The sequence below is a fragment of the Crotalus tigris genome, unplaced genomic scaffold (assembly GCF_016545835.1).
Source record: "Crotalus tigris isolate CLP2741 ecotype Arizona unplaced genomic scaffold, ASM1654583v1 scf7180000017667.1391209, whole genome shotgun sequence".
Classification (NCBI taxonomy): Eukaryota; Metazoa; Chordata; class Lepidosauria; order Squamata; family Viperidae; genus Crotalus; species Crotalus tigris.
Genome location: NW_024096553.1, coordinates 441,551 through 463,004, shown reverse-complemented (window position 1 = coordinate 463,004; position 21,454 = coordinate 441,551). Strand labels below are relative to the sequence as shown.

Genomic DNA, 21,454 nt, shown 5'->3' with positions numbered 1-21,454 from the left:
ACCGCAACCACTGGACCCGCCATCTACATCAGCCCAACAAACAACCACGGCGGCAGGCACAACCACTGAGTCCAACTCTCCACCTGCGGTCACCACACCCAAAGGTAATGACATAGGGGACATCTGGGCAGATGGACGGCTAGAGGCCCTATTAACCAAAGTGGTGGACCGAGCCCTAGCACAGCGCTCCGCCCACCACGACCAGGGGCCCTCCATCTCAGCCATGCCACACTCGGAACTCCCCTCAGAGTCCTCAGGCATTCAGGAACCCGTCTCCCCGGCCCAGTCCTCCATGAGTGGTTATTCTTCACCACAAGAGGAGGATCAACCTGGGATCTCTATGTCAGAGGATGAGGAACTTCCCCCTGAGCCCCCCTCAGGGGGATTATTTAATCCCAACCGCTTCCTCACGATACTACGCAAGGCCACAGCCATTGCGGACATGGGGACGGATCAGTTTTCTCAGCCGCAAGCGACACCGGCCACCACATCCAGACCCGTATTCGTAGAAAAGGTGACAACGCAACACCATATACCTTGCCCCGCCATTTTCCTGAAAGGGATCAAGAAGCCATGGGACTCTCCCGCTTCCTTCCCATCAGTGAGTGGTACGGACAAAAAATTATACAGCACTGCCACAGACCTCAATGAGGCCTTAGAAATTCCTAAAGTAGATGAAGCCTGGACCCCCTTGGTCTCCCAGACAGCCATGGCTGGGGACCTAGTGGAGGCCCTTAAGGCAGATGACAAAAAGTGGGAACAAGCCTTTCGCAAAACCCACCAGACAGCGGCATGGGCCATCAAAGCAGCCACCTCGGCCTCCTTTTTTGTCCGGGCCACCCTCATCTGGTTGCAACAACTACAAACCATAGTTCCTATGGAGGACATACGAACACACCAGGACCTGGCTAAGATGGTAGCAGCCACGGAATACGCTGCAGACGCAACATTCCAATCGGCCATTTTTTCATCCAGATCCATAGCATCCAACATAATTGCCAGGAGAATGCTATGGCTAAAACACTGGCAAGCTGACACCAAGGCTAAGTGGCGGCTAGCGACCGCCCCTTACTCAAGCAACGGTCTGTTTGGGGAGGCCTTGGACCCCTATCTTGTAGAGAACAAAGACAAGCGGAAGGTCATGGCACACTTGAACAAAAGGTCAGACAAACGTACCACACCTTACTTTCGTAGGCAGTCCTTTCGTCAACCGACAACCACGCCTATCAGTCAGGCACCCAAGCCATTCACTCCCAGGCAGAACAAACCGTACGGCCGCCCCTACGACAGACCGGGGTTCCAGCCCAGACAACAAAACCAGTCGAGACGACCCTTTCGTGGAACGGGTCGTCCGTACCGGAAGACAAAATGACTCCTACATAGACCTACCCATTGGAGGAAGACTAGCTCACTTCTTCCACCAGTGGGAGCAGACCTCCACGGACAACTGGGTACTACAAACCATCCAGTCCGGGCTGTCCCTGGAGTTCCTGGTCACACCCCCAGACCGACTCATCAACTGCTCGGTCTCCAGGAACCCCACCAAACGCAAACTCATGCAGGAGGCCATCCAACACCTGTTGGACATTCAAGCAATAGAACCGGTCCCAGCGGAATACAGAGGCAGAGGATTTTACTCCATCCTCTTTGTGGTTCCAAAGACTTCAGGAGGATGGAGGGCAATCCTGGACCTAAAAAACCTCAACCGCTACATCACATACAAAAAATTCAAGATGCAATCCCTTCAGTCCATCCTGGGAAGCATCAGAGAAGGAGACTTCCTGGCATCGATAGACCTCACGGAAGCCTACCTTCACATCCCCATCCACCCAAACCACCGCCGGTTCCTACGTTTCTGTTACGGGGGAAAACACTTCCAATACAGAGCTCTCCCCTTCGGTCTATCTTCGGCACCCAGGGTATTTACCAAGATACTAGCAGCGGTAGCCGCCAAACTGAGAAAAATCCCAATACGCGTCCAATGTTACCTAGACGACATACTAATCCAAGCAACATCCCTACAGACAGCTCAGGCGGACGTAAGGACCATCATTCGCGTCCTCCAATTACACGGATTCTCAGTAAACTTTCAGAAGAGCCAGACAGTTCCCTCGTCCAGGCTGCTGCATCTGGGGGCCATGACAGACACAGCCAACTGTATGGTCTATCTCTCCCAAGACCGGGTGGCCGGCATCAGGGAACTGGCTCGCTGGGTTCACAGGCAACGTTCAGTTCCGATACTAACACTTTCCCAATTATTGGGCAAGATGGTATCGGCCATAGCCATTGTACCCTGGGCCAGGCTCCACCTACGGGAACTACAGTGGTTTCTGCTCCCGTACCAACGGCAGAACACCAGCGCATCCAACCACCTAGTCAGGGTCACGGCACAAATCCGCAGGGCGCTACGCTGGTGGTGCTCTCGGGCCGTGACCAAGGGGTCACCCTTCAAGGAACCAGTCAGAGTTACCATCACTACAGACGCCAGTCTGTATGGTTGGGGAGCCCATCTGGACTCCCGGTTTGTACAGGGACGTTGGTCCGCCACGGATCTGAGAAACAACATCAACTGGCTAGAACTCAGGGCTATCCACCTAGCCTTGCAACAATTCAAAGACAGAATCAGAGGCCACCACGTTCTAGTCCTAACAGACAACGTAGCAGCCAAGGCGCACATCAATCGGCAGGGGGGGACCAGATCAAAAACCCTGATGACAGAGTCACGACTCCTATTCAGCTGGGTAGAGCCCAATCTGAAGTCACTAAAAGCGGAACACATATCGGGGGTCAACAACCAGCAAGCGGACTTCCTAAGCCGCACCACAGTGGACCCTTCGGAGTGGGGGCTACACCCGAACTTGTTCCTAGACATCTCCCGCAAGTTCGGGTACCCGATCCTCGATCTGTTCGCATCATCAGACAATGCCCAGCTCCCCAGATTTTACTCTCGTTACTTCAACCCGCGAGCAGAGGGGACGGACGCTCTGAGAACTCAGTGGCCTCAGGGTCTGCTTTATGCCTTTCCCCCACTACCACTCATACCGGCGGTCATCCGAAAGCTGATTCAGGAGCGGGCAGAAGTGATCCTAGTAGCACCATATTGGCCACAGAGACCGTGGTTCGCCGACCTGATGAACCTGTCTCAGTCGCCCCCATGGAACATTCCCCCTCATCAAGTGTCCCTACACCAGGGAACCATCAGTCACCCGGAACCCCAATGGTTACAACTGACCGCCTGGCACTTGAGCGCCAGATAATGGCACAGGAACTATTCTCTCCCGGGGCCATTACCATAATTCAAGCTTCACGCCGTCCGGCAACAAACCGCATTTATGACTCCACTTGGAAAAATATTTGCCTTTGGTGCAGGGAACGGCAGTTTGACTTACACAAACTCTACATCCCTCAGATAGTAGATTACCTCTTGGAGGGACTAGACAGAGGCCTCGCCCCCGCGACCATCCGCAGGCAAGTGGCGGCCTTGTCCACCCTCCTCACCTGCACGGATTCGGTTCCCTTAGCTCACCACCCCAGGATCCGCGCCTTTATCAAGGGCGCCTATAACACCAGACCTCCAGTAATTCACAGGTACCCGTCCTGGGAACTACCGCGAGTCCTTCACGCACTCACTCGGTCACCATTTGAACCATTGGCGACCGTTTCCTTGCGACACCTGTCGCTAAAGGTGGCATTCCTGATTGCCATCACATCGGCCAGACGAATTTCGGAACTGGCCGCACTGTCAGTCAGAAACGACCTATGCATTTTCCACAAGGACAGGGTGGTCCTTAGGTTAGATCCTGCCTTCATACCGAAGGTGAATTCACTCTTTCACAGGACACAGGAAGTAATTCTCCCAAACTTCTGTCCAAATCCAACACATGACCGGGAGCGGCAGTGGCATACATTGGATGTCCGCAGAGCCTTGCGGCGTTATATAAAGCGTACAGAACCCTTCCGCAAATCGGAGGCCCTATTTGTGTCCTTCCAAGCGGGCACTTTGGGGCGGAAAGTTTCCGCGGGCACCATTGGAAGGTAGATCCGAAGCTGTATCGCAGAAGCTTACAATGTATCATCCCTGCCGCCCCCAAGTCATCTCACAGCCCATTCCACCCGAAGCGCTGCAACTTCGGCGGCATGGGCTACCCAGGCGTCAATCGAGGAAGTTTGCAGGGCCGCGACATGGTCCTCGCCTTCCCCGTTTATACGACACTACAAGATAGACCGCTTTGCATCGGCGGATGCCTCCTTTGGTAGGAGGGTCCTCCAGCAAGTTGTCTCAGAGATCAATCTACCGGCCTTATCTGTTTCCCACCCCTTGGGACAGTGAGGCTTTGGTACGTCCCATCCATGGATTATCCATCTCCTGTACTGGAGAAGGGGCGTTGGTCTTACCTGAACGCCTTTTCTCAATACGGAGATGGATAATCCACACCCACCCCAAGGCCAGCAGGCCGCTAGTAGGGAGCTGAGAGCCAATACCTCGTCAATCATCAGCCAATTCGCCCTCGTTAAGAATGGACTCCACAGGAAGTGGGGGCGTGTCAAGCTTTGGCTACTTGGTCTCAAGAGCAGGCAGACAGAGAAAACCCATCCATGGATTATCCATCTCCGTACTGAGAAAAGGCGTTCAGGTAAGACCAACGCCCCATTTAACAAATGTAGATATACTCCTTTTGGAGGGGTGGGATTTATTATATGGATGGCATGCCTATTTAATTTATAATAAAAAAGTTGATAGGGTTTTTAAGTATCATATTTTAAGAACTTCTTTACTTCGGGTTTGGAAGAAATATTATAGAATTGATTCAAGAATTCCATTATGGGCTATACCATGGCATGCAATAGAAGGAATACGGAAAGGAGTTAAGATGGGTAGTATTTCTTATATACAATTACTTAAGTGGGATGGTAAAAATTGGCAATTAAAATCCATAGATGAATTAGCACAAGAAAATATTAATTATTCATGGTTTCAGTACAGACAATTATTGGAAAGGTGGAAGATCGATTATAAAGTGGGTTTGCTTAGAGAGGATGAGAATTTGCTAAAACAAATTAGAGATCAAAGCCGAACCCACATAAAAAGAATTTATGGTGTATTAGTGGAATTGGATTCAGAAGCAGAATTAGTTAAAGATTGTATGGTTAAATGGGCTCAAAATTTTGATGAACCGATTTTATTAGATACATGGGAGACTATTTGGGTGAGGAATGTTAAATTTACACAAGCGCAAAATTTACGGGAAAATTTCTATAAAATGTTTTATAGATGGCACCTTGATCCACAAAAAATGTCTCGTATGTATTCAAATTTGCAGCCTAAATGTTGGAGATGTGGTTGCTTGGATGCCACATATTATCATATTTGGTGGTTATGTAAAAGTATAAAAGCCTTTTGGATCAAGATATGGTGGAATATTCAAAGAATTTTCAAAAGAAGGATAAAATTTACCCCACAATTGTTTTTGTTGGGTATTGTTTCTGATTGTGATGACAAAGAGATTATTTTAATGTTAAACTTAATTACAGCGGCAAGGTTGTTAATAGGGCAATATTGGAAGAAGGAATCTTTGCCTACTTTGCAGGAATGGTTTTTTAAAGTTTCTTACTTAGCTGAAATGGCAAAAAATTCGGCTTTTTTGAAAGATCAATCGCAAGAGAAGTACCTCTTGGTGTGGAAAAGATGGATAAATTTTATACAATATAAGTATGATATAAGAAAATACCATTTAGCTTTTGAATAATTTATATTTAAAGTTTAAGATATTATTTAGAAGTGTAGAATAGTTTTTTTTTGTTTTGTTTTTTTATTTTTTTCTCTTTTTCTTTTTCTCTTTCTGGTTTTTATATATAATGGAGTTAAAGTATTTAATAATTTGTTTACTGAATGCAATTATATTTGTTTGAGGTTTATTTGGGTTTAAAAGTTTTTTCTTTTAAGTTCTAGTTAACCCTGTATTCAGCTCTGGGAAGAATGAGGGAGGGTTTTGGGGTGGGTTGGGAGGGATTGGGGAAGGGGTTTTTATTGTAAAATTGTAAAAATTTATAATAATAAAAAAAAACTCAAGAAGCCCTAGCCTTGGTGGTATATCCCACTGACCAGCCAACTCCAGCCATGGCAAGCAAGAGGGCAAATACCTCTGCCACCTCTGCATCAGTGAGCCCCTTGGCAACTGCAACCAGCCCAGCGCCTGGCCACATAGCCCAGCCTGCACTGTCTGCAGGAGCAGATCCCATGCCACCAACCCACTGCTACTTCAGGTGTGGGAATGAGGGTCACCAAGCTGCTGACTGCCGAGCTGCATGCCTAGCCCAGAAGGCAATTCTTGGTCTTGCCAAAAAATCCAGCAAAACCACAGCAGCAAGCTTAGGAGTGGAAGTTGTAGAGTTCACTCCCATCCCTCACAGTGGGAGAACTCTGACTGACCCGGTGGGCAGACCAGTAGAAAGCGAGTCAGACTACGACAATGATCCCTTGGTAAGTCACCCAGACTTATCCCCATAGAACTGGTGGTTCAATCCTTGGGGCGAAAGGGGAGCCTAGTAGCCCTACTGGATTCAAGGTGCACCAGATGCCTGGTCAACCCTGCCCTGGTCAAGAAATGGTGTGAGACTCAAACAGCTTAAAGTGCCTGTAGCTTTTTGCTAGCTGGACAGCTCAGTGGCAGGAGACCATTAACATTTGTTATTGAACCAACAGAGATGAGGATGGGCGCACACAGAGAGACCCTGAGCTTCATTGTAGCCCCTGGAATGGAAAGGCCCCTTGTGTTATGACTGTCTTGGCTCCAGAAATGGAACCCCATATGAACTGGAGAAGAGGGCTATTAAAAATCTGACTTGCCAGCTGTGAAGGGGGAAGGGAAAGGGACGTAAAAGACCTGTTCCAAAGTTGCAACAGTCAACCCCAGGATGACTCTCAGATCCCCAAGGAGTATTGCGACTTACGGGATGTCTTCAGTGAGAAGGGATCAGACACGCTTCCACCCCACAGGCCAACTGACTGTACTGGCGGCCAAACTACCCAAACCTAAATTGTATTCCGTGACTCCTAGGGAATTGGAGTCATGTGGACTTTTATAGACAAAAACTGGAAGCATGGATTCATCCAACCTGCCAAACTAAGGTGGCTGCCCCGGTACTATTTAGAGAGAAGAAAGACGAGCCCCTTCCTCTATGTATTGACTATTGTGGGCTTAATGCTGTGTGTGTGGAAAATGTTTACCCACCCCCCTTCATGAAAGACATGCTGACCCACTTGGCCAAAGGAAATATCTTCATCAAGTTGAATTTGTGGGAAGCGTACTACTGAGTGAGGATCAAAGCAGGAGTTGAGTGAAAAACAACTTTCAATTACTTCTTAGGTTGCTTCTAGTTCTGGATCCTCCCTTTTGGACTGCAAGGGGCCCCTGCTGTGTTTATGCAGCTAATAAACAAAGTACTGCATGAACACTTGTATAAGGGAGTGTTAGTTTACCTAGGTGACATTTTAATCTATACTGAGACCATGGCAGAACCCCAGAACATGTAAAACTAGTCAGAGCTGGGTTTAAGAAGCTTCGAGTGGCCAAACTATATAGAATCTGTCAAAGTGCAAATTCCACCAAGGTAAAATCAACTATCTGGACTACTGCATCTCTCTTTTACAGTAAGTTAACCCCCCCCTTTCTTTGGGGCAGCCCCTCAAATACTGGAATACTGCTGTCAGGTCCCCCCAAATCCTTTTTTTCTCTAGACTAGCCATACCCAGTTCCTGCAATTGTTCTTCATATGTTTTAGTTTGAATCTAGACCTTTAAGCATCTTAGTTGTTCTTCTCTGCACTTTTTCCAAAGTCTCAACTTTGTTATTGTTCTAAGAGTCTTTCCATTCATCCATATTCTGGATAATACTTCAAATGGGAGTGTTTATTTTTTTGATGGCAAAGAATAATAATGGCAATGTATGTTTTTACAGAAAACATTTTCATGCCACTCTTCCTAGAAAATAAATGCCAAAAACTTCATTAAGGATCGTTTTGCATACATGCATGAAAAACATAGTACAGCAATCAACAGTACTTCAGGATACAGTAAAAATACATTGAAAGTCTGCTAAAATAGGTTTCTGCTGGATATTAAAATATTAGTGCCAGGCAAATCTTCTGATGATAGACTTTCCATGGTTGGTATGTCATGCCTAAAAAAAAGCTCCTGCTTTTCTGTTGCCATTTAAATTGCTTCTGTTCTTTGGAAAAGATTAATTATGTGTGATTTTAGCAGACCACAAGTTAGTACCGGAGAATTTAATTGTATGAGAGTGGTGTGCAAATACAATGTTGACTTAACAACAGTTAACAATAGTTCATTTAGTGACTATTCAAAGTTATAACTGCAGTGAAAAAAGTGACTTATGACCATTTTTCACATTTACAACCATTGCAACATCCCCATGGTCACATGATCAAAATTCAGATGCTTGGCAACTGGTACATATTTATGATGGTCGCAGTTTCACGGGGTCATGTGATCCCCTTTTGTAGTCTTCTGACAAGCCAAGTCAACAGGGAAGGCAGATTCACTTAACAACCTTATTATTAACTTAACAACTGCAATGATTCACTTAACAACTGTGGCAAGAAAAGTCGTAAAATGGGCAAAACTCACTTAACAAATGTTTCACTTAGTAACATAAATTTTGGGCTAAATTGTGGTCGTAGGTTGAGGACTACCTGTCCTGTTGATTTGTGGATTTCCCCCTCAAAAAAATTCTATTCTTTTTTCAGCTTTTAACGTTATTTGACAGAATGAGAAAATCTCAGTGTCCTTGACCTCCAAAATTCCTTTTAAGTTGAAATGTCAGAATTTAGTAGTGGATCTATCCCACATCTTGATTCTATCATAAATTTCTTTTAAATTCAGAGCAGATAGAAAATTATACTTTTTGATTGCTCAAATATGCAGCATAGAAATAAAGTGATATAAGCAGGGCTGTTTAAACTGAACTCTCTCTCTCTCTCTCAGGAATAGATTTGATAAAATTGCTTTTATTTAGTTTTGCAGTTCCACAATTTTTGAAAATCAGTACTTCAAATAATGCTGATGAATCATGTATAGTAAATTACTTCAGGATGTAACAATGTCTATTAAAAGAATATCTGTATTATTTAAAGGTTACTAATGTAAGATTATAAAATACTGCTTTTACAATGTTATTAAGTTTTTGTAGACCTTCTAAATTTGTAGGTCATTGAATAATTAACTGCTAAGTTAGCTGATATAGGGTGTTGGTACAAACTCTTTTCTAAGACTGAAAAGGCAATGCCCTGTCAGGTATATTCTTTATTAATACTACTTAATTATGATCACTTAATTGCAAATTCTTGAAAAGTAAGCTATGTTTGTCACACACAGCAATTCTTAAGGATTGTTCCTACCTTTTTGATTTTAAGTGAGTAAGTTCCTTTTCAAGCAAAAACTTATCAGTTACTCTTATAAGTCACTTCTGCATACTGTTCTTTTTTTTACCTGTCAGCATTTGAACCATTGATCTGATCAGCTGACAATAGGTAGTTCTTTCTGGGAGAAAAAAAATCTGTAGTGCCAATCAAGCCATAAGGCCAGATGAGCTTCCTAAACAAAGCAGAATAGGACAAGTAGCCTCACATGCCCTTCCTCATTTTATCTCACAAAGCTGGGACCCAACAAATAGCCCAGGTTAATTTGGGCCATTCAACATAGGAGTAGATCTGAGGGTATGGAGAATGTCTTTGCTGAAGTTACAGTTGCACTTGGAGAGGGGGATAAGGAGGTAACCAGTCAAAATTCTGATTGTGCAGTTACCACTGTTATGATTGCATCCCATGGACAGAGAGGAGAAGATCCAAATAATTAAAACTACTTGTGCTTTTCAGCCGTTCACTCACCTAATAGTTCATTAGTTCATTCATCATTAGTTCATTCATTAATTCATTCACTTGATCACTTTCTATTTGTCAATGGGGGTTCTCAGGAAGGAAGAAGTGTCTTAATGGACCAGCTTTGGGGCACCTGAGGCAAACTCAACAGTACACCCAGGTCATTTGTTCAGCTGATCCTATGTAAACCTGAATAAAACACGGGTCACATCCATCCTCCAAAAGAAAGCTCTTTCATGACTACTCATGACTTATACTTATTTTAGACTTCTATAAAGATGTAAAAGTGTTCCATGCACCTTGACGTGTAGTTGTGCTGGCTACATGACCACTGAAGTATCTTTGGACAATGCTGGCTCCCTTGGCTAAGGAGCAGAGATGAGCACTGCCTCTACCACCAGACTCGACTGGACAGGAGAAGACTTTACCTTTTTATAAAGATGTAAAATATAGCTCTTTATCTCTCCAAACAATTAAATGGACAAGTGCTCTGTTTGAGTTTGTGTTCTCTATATATCAGGGGTGTCAAACTGCCGGCCTGTGGGCTAGACGTGTCACGCAGAAGCTACACCAACCCCATTGCCAGCAATGGCAAAACAGTCCCGATACATTGTGTGACATCACGTGACATCGCAAGTTTGACATGTCTGCTATATATTCTTGAATATATAGCCAAAATTGTATTCAGACAGCTAGCTTGTATCAAGCTAAATGAGGTGAAGTTCAGCTTATCACTCTAGAGTGTTTCATGTTTTTTTTAAAAATAGTCTTGTTTCTTTGAAGAAGAAAAATCAAGGCAATTCCTTTTTTCTTAGCTGAAGCAAGGGATTCTTGATAGAGATATTTGATCTCTATAGTTGGACAAAGGTGTGTCAGTGCACCAGAATCTGTATCTTACTATTCCCAAATTCTTCACTTAATAGGATGAAACATTATGCAAACATGCAGTATTAGATGACACTAACTGCTGCAGCACCAGTCTCTTAAAAGCAAAGTTTAACCTTGACTGGTCTTCCTACTATCTTTTACTTTGACAAATATCATGTAGTGAGGAAAGATTCCTCTGCAACCAGAACTGCCTTAACAATTAAGAATAGCCTCCTCTCAAGTATTACAGTATCCTCCATCCAGAATCTGATGGATTACCCCATCCAATCCCTGCAGCCCAATTAACACAAGTAGACACAACTAGACAAACCAGAGCTCCTGCAGAATCCAAGAGTGATAAGAATTTAATGCTGTTTGATTAATGAGATTCCAGATCCACTTTCTCATGAGATCATGTTCTTTGGGAGGGGGGAGGGGGTTATCAATAACCGGCATAGCATATTTGTCCTGTAAATAACCCTGTTTAGGATTGCACCCTTAGTATTCTTACCCATTGGCTTCAATCTATCCTTGACAGCAAACTGAAAGAAGAAAAGAATTCTTAATAGTAAATGTGTTAATTACAAAGTTTATCTTGATTATAATTTAGGTCAGTGGTGGCGAACCTATGGCACGCGTGCCGGGGCGGCACTCAGAGCCCTCTCTGTGGGCATGCGCACTGTCGCCCCAGCCCTACCTCCCCCCGTGGCCCCCTTCTCACTAGCAGCCCCCCTGGAGGAGAGTTGCCCCTGAGCGCGGTCCTCAGGGAGCAGCACAGCCAAAGACATGGCAGCCGGGCAGTGGGAACAAGACTCGGCCGTTGAGCCCTGTTGAGCACAGATGATCCTGTGGGGCATGGGGGGAGGGCATGGCTTCCACGGTGCTGTTGGGCTGCCTACTGCAGTGGGCTGTGGAGGCAGTGGGTGGCCTTGTGGGGGGAGCGGGGGCCAAGCAGGCAGGGCGGGACACGGAGCGGGGTGGTTTTTGGGCACTCAGCCTCTAAAAGGTTCGCCATCACTGATTTAGGTGGTATATAAATGAGATGAAAAAGAAGAAACATGTCGAGTATATTTTTGGAATATTTAGTATAACTTGATGTCTCTCTTTAGAATTTAAGTATCTCATGTCTGTTTAATTGGAATTTCTAATAATGTGATAATGGATATGTCTGTAAGTGCAAATGCATTATATAATTATATATATATATAATTTTAAGAAATAGTTTGCTTTTAGGATTGGATATTGTGTCATGCAGAAGCCTTGATACCTTGCACTTTGGCTGTAAGAAAAGATTTGAAATCTCACCCACAAAATTTTATCATCCACTTTCCCTTGAAGCTCACTGTCCTTGCCACTGCGCAAGATCACCAATGAAGGCAGGAAAAGCAGAAATAGTTTGCTTGTGTATTTTTTATAAGGCTCTGCAAGCTTCGGAAATATTTAGGAAGAAGTGCTTTAGATCACAGGGAAGCGCTACACCTTTTTGCTATTCATTAGAAGCCTGATCCTTTTCACTCTTACGTGCAAGTTGAAAAAAATAAGAGTGGCCATAAATGGGTAATTTTTTCTCCAGCATAAATATTTGTAATATATTAACTGCTCAAAAAGTAACACATGGCAACTGTTCTGCAGGTATGAACATCTATTGTAACCACAAAATCATTTTAAGAAGGTTTCTGGTGTTAATCTGAGATCTGAATTTGTATTTCAGTGATTTGGTCATAAAGTAAATGGTAGTTTTATGGCAAAAATTCAGTTTTATTGTTTATTGAGAAATGCAAACTATTTGCCTTTGGAATGTTTTCATAAACAAAAGTAGAAGTATTAAAGAGTAGGCAAGATGCTAGGGACTGAAAATGGGTTAAATTACCAAAGTAAGACATAACTTAGCATGTAAGCTTTTCTATAGCTTATTCCTCCAGAACAGAGTTTGGTTCATATATGTTCAAAACTGACCTTATAGATTGAACTTCTCCAATATATCATGTTCAGAATTTCCTGGAGTATGCCAGTATTCAGCTTGTTTTAGAACATGGCAGAAATACAAGTTGTCCTCAATTTATGTCTCCAATTAAGCCCAAAATTTCTGCTGCTAAATGAGACATTTTTTACTGAGTTTTTGCCCCATTTTACCATCTTTCTTGCCATAGTTGATAAGTGAATCACCGCAGTTATTAGCAACATGTTTGTTAAGTGAATCTGGCTTCCCCATTGATTTTGTTTGTCAGAAGGTCCCAAAATTGGATCACATGACCCTGGGACGTTGCGACTCTCATGAGTCAGTTGTCAAGCATCTGAATTTTGATCACATGACCACAGTGATGCTGCAACAGTCGTAAATATGAAAAACAATCGTAAGTCACTTTTTCAATGATGTAATTTTGAATTGTCACTAAATGAACTGCTTCCTTTACTATATAACTCTATTCCTATATTGTACTAACTTTTGGTTTACTTTAACCATGATTTAGTAAACAACCTAGAGTTGAACTTGAAGATAAAATATCTATGTTTACAGGGCTTCCGGTTCCGGTTTGCAGCAGTGCAGTCGGGCGAAGGGAGTCATCCCTTTGCCAACTGAGTTTCCCCTGCCGGTAGACCCCTGAGAGGGTCGAAAAGACGCTCTGAAGGAGCGTCTATTGTTGAGGAGGCTTCTCGGGTAGTTGAGGAGGAGTGGCGGCGTCCTCTGTGCAGCAAGTATCTGCTTTGGGCCGACAGGGTAAAGATCGGCCAGTAAAATGGCTGATCATTTAGCTGTGCCAACCGCAAGCCACAAGATCAGTTAAGCAAACGGATCCACCGTGGAGCACTTGGTGAGACTTTCCTTTCACCTCTATTTTCTTCATGCCTGTGAAAAGTTTTTTTTTCTTGGAATTATTCCCTTTTGTGGTGAAGCGGCTTTTTAAATGGGGGAAGAGAAGCTCTAAGGATTAAATTTATTTTTGTTTTAATGGTTGATTTTATTTTTGGATATTGGGAGTTTCAAGAAAGTTTTTCATAATATTTGGAGAATATTTTTTGCTTTTACCTCTGTGGTATCCGGAAGGATTGAATATCTGACTAATATTGATTATCTTCCAGGGGACATTCTCTGACAAATCTATTCATTGTACTTGTTATCTTTTTTTTGCCAGAAAGGCTTTCATTTTGTACAAAGGAAAAAGACGAGGAGGCTGGGAGGAGATGGATATTGTGATCATTTTTTAAATATAGTCTCCTTCAAAAGGATAAGGATTTTAAATATAATAAAAATGGAGGAAACCGGTGTAGATCTTACTTAAAATTATATTTTGGACAAAATTTTGAAAAATACGGAGAAGATAATTGCTTGCTCAAAGGAGATTTCTTTGTATCGACAAGGCAAAATACAAGGATTAAGTGAAACATTAGTTTATACACAAGAGACCTGTGCTCCGCCTATTGAATTGGAAGAAGTAAACTCACAGTTGGACTATCAGTTGATTTTGGAAAAAAGACTTGATACCAATGGACAAATGACTTATGATAAGGAACTGGAGGATCTCGCTTCAGAAGGACAAGTTGGCTTGCAGACACCATTTGACTTTGAGATAGAGAAAAAAACATGGGAAGAAGAGAAAAACTCAATCAAAGAGGACGATATAAAAGAAAGGATTTTAATTGAAATTTATTCAATGTTAAAAGAAAGGGGAAATGATGTTCTGCTATAAATTACTCAGATCAACTATAACTTTCATACTAACTTAACAAAATGCACAATGGGAGCTTTCTTTTTGGAGTGTATAGTGTGGCAGGTGGAGGCCCGATTATGGAAACCTGTTTGGAATAGAAAGAAACCCAGAATAAGATATAAATATTAAATCTGATTATAGTAATGTGGTGAAGGTTTTATAGCAATCTAGATTGATTTGGATTTGGATTTTGTTAAAAGGGCTTTATATGTTTTTAATATTAGATAGTATAATGAGAAAAGAACTGAAATATGGTAAAAGAGAATTAATTATTGAAGATTTGAGGAAACAGTGAAAAACAATAGAATATTGGTAAGAAAGAGAAGAATTTATTTTTGGAGTTAATAATGCTTAAATAAAAAACACTTGGGGCACCTGAATAGTAAATGAATATGTTAGTTTAAGATTAAATATTTTCAAAATTAAGAAAGCATGATACAGGATCTTTGGGATGGATAATGAGTTTTTGTACATTTTTATTGATTAATAAAATGTATATTGAGTGATATATTCAATGAAAATTTGTTTTAGAAATGTTTTAATGAGCTTATAACAATATAAATAGAGAATGTTAGTCTATCTTTAATTATATAACCTAGATCAGGGCTTTTCAACCGGTGGTACGTGTACCACTTGTGGTACATTAATGAGTGGCAGGTGGTACGCAGCCCTGCTAGCCAAGTGTAGTGGGGGAGGGAAAGAGCTAGCATAGGCAAGGACTTGCAGTGAGAGAGTCCTCTGGAATTGCAAAGGCCCCAGGCTCACTTCTGGCTCACCCTCCCCCATGAGAAAGGAGGGGGGGCGGAGACAGGAGAGCCTATAAAAGGAGGCAGTTTGGGCAGGAGAGGGAGAGAGAAAAAAAGCAGTAGCCTTGGGAGGAGGCAGAGTCAGCTGCACTGGAGGGGGAGGGTGGGGGGAGAGGAGATCAAGCAGGCTGGCCATGAGCCGATCTACAACTGCTGTGGCAGCCACCTGTGCTGACAGCAGCAAACAGGCAAGAAATGCAGCAGGGGAGGGGTCGTCCTCCAAGAGGAATGAAAAAAGGCAATAATGGCTGGAGGTGAGGCAGGGAAGAGGGAAGGAGATGGAGAGTGGAAGGATTCTTATGTGCTTTTGTGACTTTGAAGTTCTGGGATTTGTGCAATAAGGGCTTTGTGTTCTTAAGGAGTGTTTGGCAATTTCTATTTGGCTGATGTCTGATGTCTCGTGTTAGCTTCTATTGCTTAGCTGTAAGTTATGCTGCAAGGGATTTTGAAGTATTTTTCTCCTGAATGGATTTTGCCTGTAGCATTCCTTTACTTATGAATGGAGCCATTTGGGGAGGTTGCCTTAGCGGGCAGCCAGTACTTACATTTTTTTTCTTCCTTAAGTGCTGGCTGCGCTCCTTACTTTCCTTTCCAGCCAGTAGTTAATTCTTAAAGGGGAATGTGCCCTTTTAAGCTAGTTCACTCAGCAGCTTGTCTTTTCTGTCTCTGGAGGCCTTTCCTTGTTTGATGAATCTATGGAAGAGGGAAAATATGGGGGGGGGGTTCAAATTCTTCCTTCAGAAGGAGATGGGAATGAGAAAAAGGGAGGCAGAGAAGGGAGGGAGGAAGTCCTGTCTTAGTACTTGGCCACCAGCAGTTCTGTCATTGACTTTGCTTGTCAAAAGATTGCAGAAGGGGATCACATGACCCTGGAACACTGTGACCATTATAAATATGAATCAGTTGCCAAGCATCCAAATATAAATCACATGACCCTGGGCATGCTGCAATGGTCATAAGTGTGAAAAATGGTCATAAGTCATTTCAGTGCAATTGCAACTTTGAACAGGGTTTTTTTTTGGTCATCAAGTTTTTGACACCTTGCTAGGTAGTACTCGAATACTGCCATATCCTAAAAGTGGTACAACTGGTAAAAAAGTTGAAAAGCCCTGACCTAGATGAAATGTTATATTAGTGAATGAATTGATTTTAGAAAGATATTGATTTGATTATAATTTTTAAATAAATGGAGAGTTCTTTAAGTTTAAGTTTAAATGTGTGAAGAAATATAGGTTTCTATAGATGGAAAATTTTTTATTGATTAATGCAGTTGATGGTTAGACATAGTAATGAATGAATTTATCTGAAAATGTATTAAATTGATTGTAATATTCTATAGAGAGAGGGAATTTTTTAAGAAATATTGTGTATATATTTACTATGTTATTGTTTGTTTTTGTAAAAAAAATGATCACCATGTTTCCACGTGGGTTCTTAAGCTGTGTTGATGTAAAATGGAAAACTAATAAAAATTGTTTTGAAAAAAAAATCTATGTTTACAGGACCAATTTCTAGTTTGTTTTCTCTATTTAATTTTTTCTTGCCTTACCTCACATATGTGAATTGGGCACAAAACAGGATGCTGTAAATAAACCATGCATCTCCAACCATACAAAACTGCAAAAAAAATGGGTTTTAATGGTTAAAAAAGGGTTGTGTTGCTGATCATCATTTGCATAGCATGATAAAATAAAAATGAAGGACTCATTTAGTGATTTAGCTTGATTTTTTTTATCATGTCTCATTTTATTGTAAAGAGCCTGAGGATGTTTGTGGTCAATTTAATCTGTTGGTGAAAGGAAGCCATAAGTGTAGCATTCACTTTCCTTGGAGGGAGGGGTCTGTCTTGTGTTTTTAGAATGTTATTTCTATTCTAGAGATCCCTCCCTTTTTTGTGGCAAGGGGAACATGGTTTCAGCATCTTCAGCCATGGCTTCCATATCTAGTTATATGCAGTGCTTTTTTTCTAATAATAATAAAGAACTTACATACATCATACAACCCGCCTTGCCTACCCGTACAAGGTTCCATCCAAAAATGGTACTGGAACTCCATTCTGGGCGTTCTATGACAAAAAAAAGCCCTGGTTTTATGTATGTACAATGTATGAGTGAATATAGTTAGAACAATATTGCAGTTTTTCAGGGTTTTTTTTATAAAGGTGCAAGATTATTTTGAGGAATCATTGCCCTATAGTAGGCTGATGTTTTTGGTAGTAAGATTTCCAACTCTTTTGGTTTATCCACTGCCTGGGCAGTGATATTGCCAATGCTTCATAATGACCCAGAAATGTAAAACCAATATATTTCATAGCAAGTTATTTAGTATTTTCATTTGTTCCCTGTAACATCCCTTCCTTCATCCAAAACAGTCATTAGTATTTTTGAATTAGCATTTCTATCAGAACAGTGGGTTTAAAATCCCTGAAGGCACCATCATGATGATGTTAATCTTTTGGCTGGGATTTGCAGAACAATCTCTGCAGAGTTTGCTAGACAAGACTATTAAATTAACCCAAGGAAGCTCCCAAGAGAAAACCATGCTATCAACCTGCTTGAGGGAAGTAGTAATGAATCTCTGAGGTTTAACTAATAATCCTCAGCCTGCAATCCCAACAGAAAGACAAAGAATAGCTTTCTTGGCAGTCAAATCACCACTTCTGATGGGGACTTTTGTCCCAGACCTGCATAGGAGGCCACAATTCAGGAGAATTGTGGCATAGTGTTTTGATACAGCCCTCTGGAAAGAAAAACAGGCAAAGAGCACATCTTTGAATTGTTAAGCAACTAGTTAACAATTCCTTTCCAGGCACAATTCAAAGTGTGAGTGTTAACCTTTTCCCATTTACAGTTTTCTCCATATCAGGATGCCTATGCCACGAACATTAAATGTAACTATTATATTGTATATTTTAGCATAGTTTGAGAAATCTAATTTCTCTTTCAAATGTGGTTTGAAAGTCAAAATTGTTAAAAACACTATAACATTTGTATGAAAAGCAATTGAAAATCATTATCAGAAACTTAAACCAAATGAAGCAAATTTATATTTATCCAGATTGTTGGTCCAATACTTTTTTTCCTGCAATAGCAATAGGTATATCCAACTGAGATCTTTGCAACTAGAGATTTGGCAAAATGAAGCTGCAGTATTATGCATATAGAACGTGTTTTGCTATTGAAGAATGGATTGAGTCACCAAAATAAACTTTTAGAATAAGCAGCATTAATATTTTCATTAGTAGCATTTACCACTATCATTTCCTTTCTTCCTTCAGTAATATTTCTGTGCTGCCTGTTAAAAAGCAACCAAAATGATTCACAGTGAACCAGTAATAACAGTAACAATAACAAATATTTAAAACTTTAAAGCAATAAAATCTGCAAAGTAATTTAAAAGACATAGTGAAAGGAACAGTATAGTTCCTAAATGCTGTTTTTAGAAATCAGAAAGTGAGTACTGATCTCCTGATCTACTATGAGCTTAACAAAAGAACCCCACTTTCTGCATCGGAGACAAGTTAATAAATAAGACACTCAGACCCTTTGATTGCCCAGTAGTCTTTAGCCAGGTAAGATTGTAAGGATCAAAGCCCATAAATTGAATTGGACCAGAAAATAACTGTTGTTTTCAGAATAGGTCATTATTATAATTATAAATAATTATAAGCTATGGTAGATATTTTTAAAATTAGTTAAATTTGTACCAACAAATACAGTGACCAAGGTCATGTAATTTTGAATTGGTGCATCATCCTGGAATCAGGATGTAAGCTAATTACCCTCATCCAAGAATCCCAGGGAACCAAAAGAATTCCCTTTAATGACTCTCCCAAAAAGAAACACTTTTGGTTTTCAAAGTTTATATAAATTACATTGCAAACTAATGTAATCTCTTATTTCTCTGATCACTTTTATAGGAATATTATATTTTAAGGTATTGAAGATTTTTGCACTGAATTCACATGAAACCATGCTGATGTCAAGGTTCTGAATGATGAACCCAATGATCTGAAATGATCCAATCTCTAATGCAAAACTTTATTGAGCACATTATTTCGGTACAGGTGAAAGGAAACCAGCTCTGGTTATTTCCCACCTAATTTGCTATATTAAAAGTATAAAAGTCTCCCTTCCCCTATTAGTGCAGGTCACATTATCCAATTATAATTCAGATAACTATTATGAGAGAATATCTTTAGTTCTCAATAAATAAATCTTGAATGTCCTTGGTTCTCATGGACTGGCCTCTTAATATCAGACGTCTGCATTCCACTCTTCCCTCCCTTCTCTCCGAGTTGTAGGCAAGCTAAGAAGCAATAATGGCTGAAACAGCATAAGCATTCTTTGAGGCTTGATAGATGAATTATTTCCTGTGGATTTCCCCCAATGTTAATTGCAAGGCAATAGGCATTGCACAGTCTGGGTTTTCTTAACAAATTATCTAATGTAAGAAATATACTGCTTGTTTTCCTGTGTCTTCATTCTTCTTAGTCTACATTCATGTTACCTTATTTGGCAAAACCATACTTCTAGGCCACTATAGCTATTTGACATGTGAAAAGCAATTGCTTGAGCCATAACATGATTTGCAGAGGGATTTTTTAAAGGTGTTGATAGCCATATATGTGAAAACATAGAAAGCAAACATAGAAAGAAAGGGAGAAATATATTAAACACAGTCTAGCAATAAAGGAAAATAAAATGCAAGTTATAACATAAAAACATTGTGTTTGAATGCAAAAAACAAATATATGCAAAATATATTCAGGGTAGCTATGATCATTTACAATCAAAGGCCAAAGGAAATAATTTTGCACCTTTCTAAGTGTAATTATAAACATCATGCCCATGCTTAGGATTAAATAACTATCATGGCAATTCTGTGTGCCAGAAAGTATGACACTTGATATATAACAAGCAATTTTTAGAAGGGTATAGTTGAGCAGTCAAAAAGCTTGAAATGTAACCTCCTACTTGTTGATAATTATAGCTTTGGTCTCCACGGAGCTGTTCAGCATGCTACTTATATGATCACAGTATATTTGGCAAGATTTGAGAGTTGGTTTCAACTGTTTTTTGCCAATTCATTTCTCTCTTGAGACAAACTTACTGTAGCTGCAAATTCCTCCAACCCCCCAGCTGGTATCTTTTTTGCTCCTGAAACCATTGGAAATATTTTATCTCTGATCTCTACATTGTTTTCTTCCTCTGAAGGATGAAACCGGATAGTTAAAAAATTAAATACATTTTCTATATACACAAATTACATAAAGTCAATGTAAAAATTTGCATACTGCTTATTTAAGAACATAAGAATTTCCTACTGAATCAAACCCAAGGCCCATACTAGTTTAACTTTTTGAATCCCATATAATCAACTATATGTTTCTGGTTGCAAATTGAAAATATAGACATATCTTTCTCCTAATGGCTGTTATATATGGGGAAAATGTACAGAAAGTTCTTTGACATTTGAAAGATAAGAATAAGATGCTAAAAAGAGAAAGGTATTTGGCCACATTTGACTTAATGTTGATATTATTAAACACCCATCTTTAGGCAAAACTACTTGCATTTCCATTGAAGATACAGCATTACATTGAAGGTGTGCAAAACAATTGAAAAAGATACTTTGCAGTGTACAGGGGTGCAAAGATACCTCTCTTCAGATTGTTAATGCAGCCACTTCATTGTAAGGCTTGTACATCTTGCTTCAGAAGCTACTCCTAACTGTTTGCATGCATGTACAAGGTTATGATTGTAGCTCTACCTTCATATATATATATATATATATATATATACATACATACATACATACATACACACACATACATACATACATACATACATACATGCCTTTCATGTTTCACAAAGTTTAACTCTGTTAAGATGTGTGTCTTGTGAACAGGATACAAACAACATACAAACAACATACAACATACAAACAACATACAAATAACATGTACATACAAACAAAAAATGTACCTACAAAAACAATGTAATATAATCATAAGATACTAATAGGAGAAGGTAATAGAAAAGATGAGAAGGATAATAGTAATACTACACGGGAAAATATCCTTAGACACAAGACAGGAATTAGATGTTCGGCAGAGTGATGGCACAAGGAAAAAAAAACCTGTCTTTGCATCTAGTTGTTTTGGCATGCAAT

At 40.8% G+C, this 21,454-nt stretch overlaps 1 protein-coding gene across 4 annotated transcripts in view; it reads left to right on the top strand.

Annotated features, from left to right (window-relative positions):
• Positions 1-21,454, top strand: part of ST7 (suppression of tumorigenicity 7) — a 132,486-nt gene that overhangs the window by 48,011 nt on the left and 63,021 nt on the right. The gene's annotated exons all lie outside the window — the stretch shown is intronic.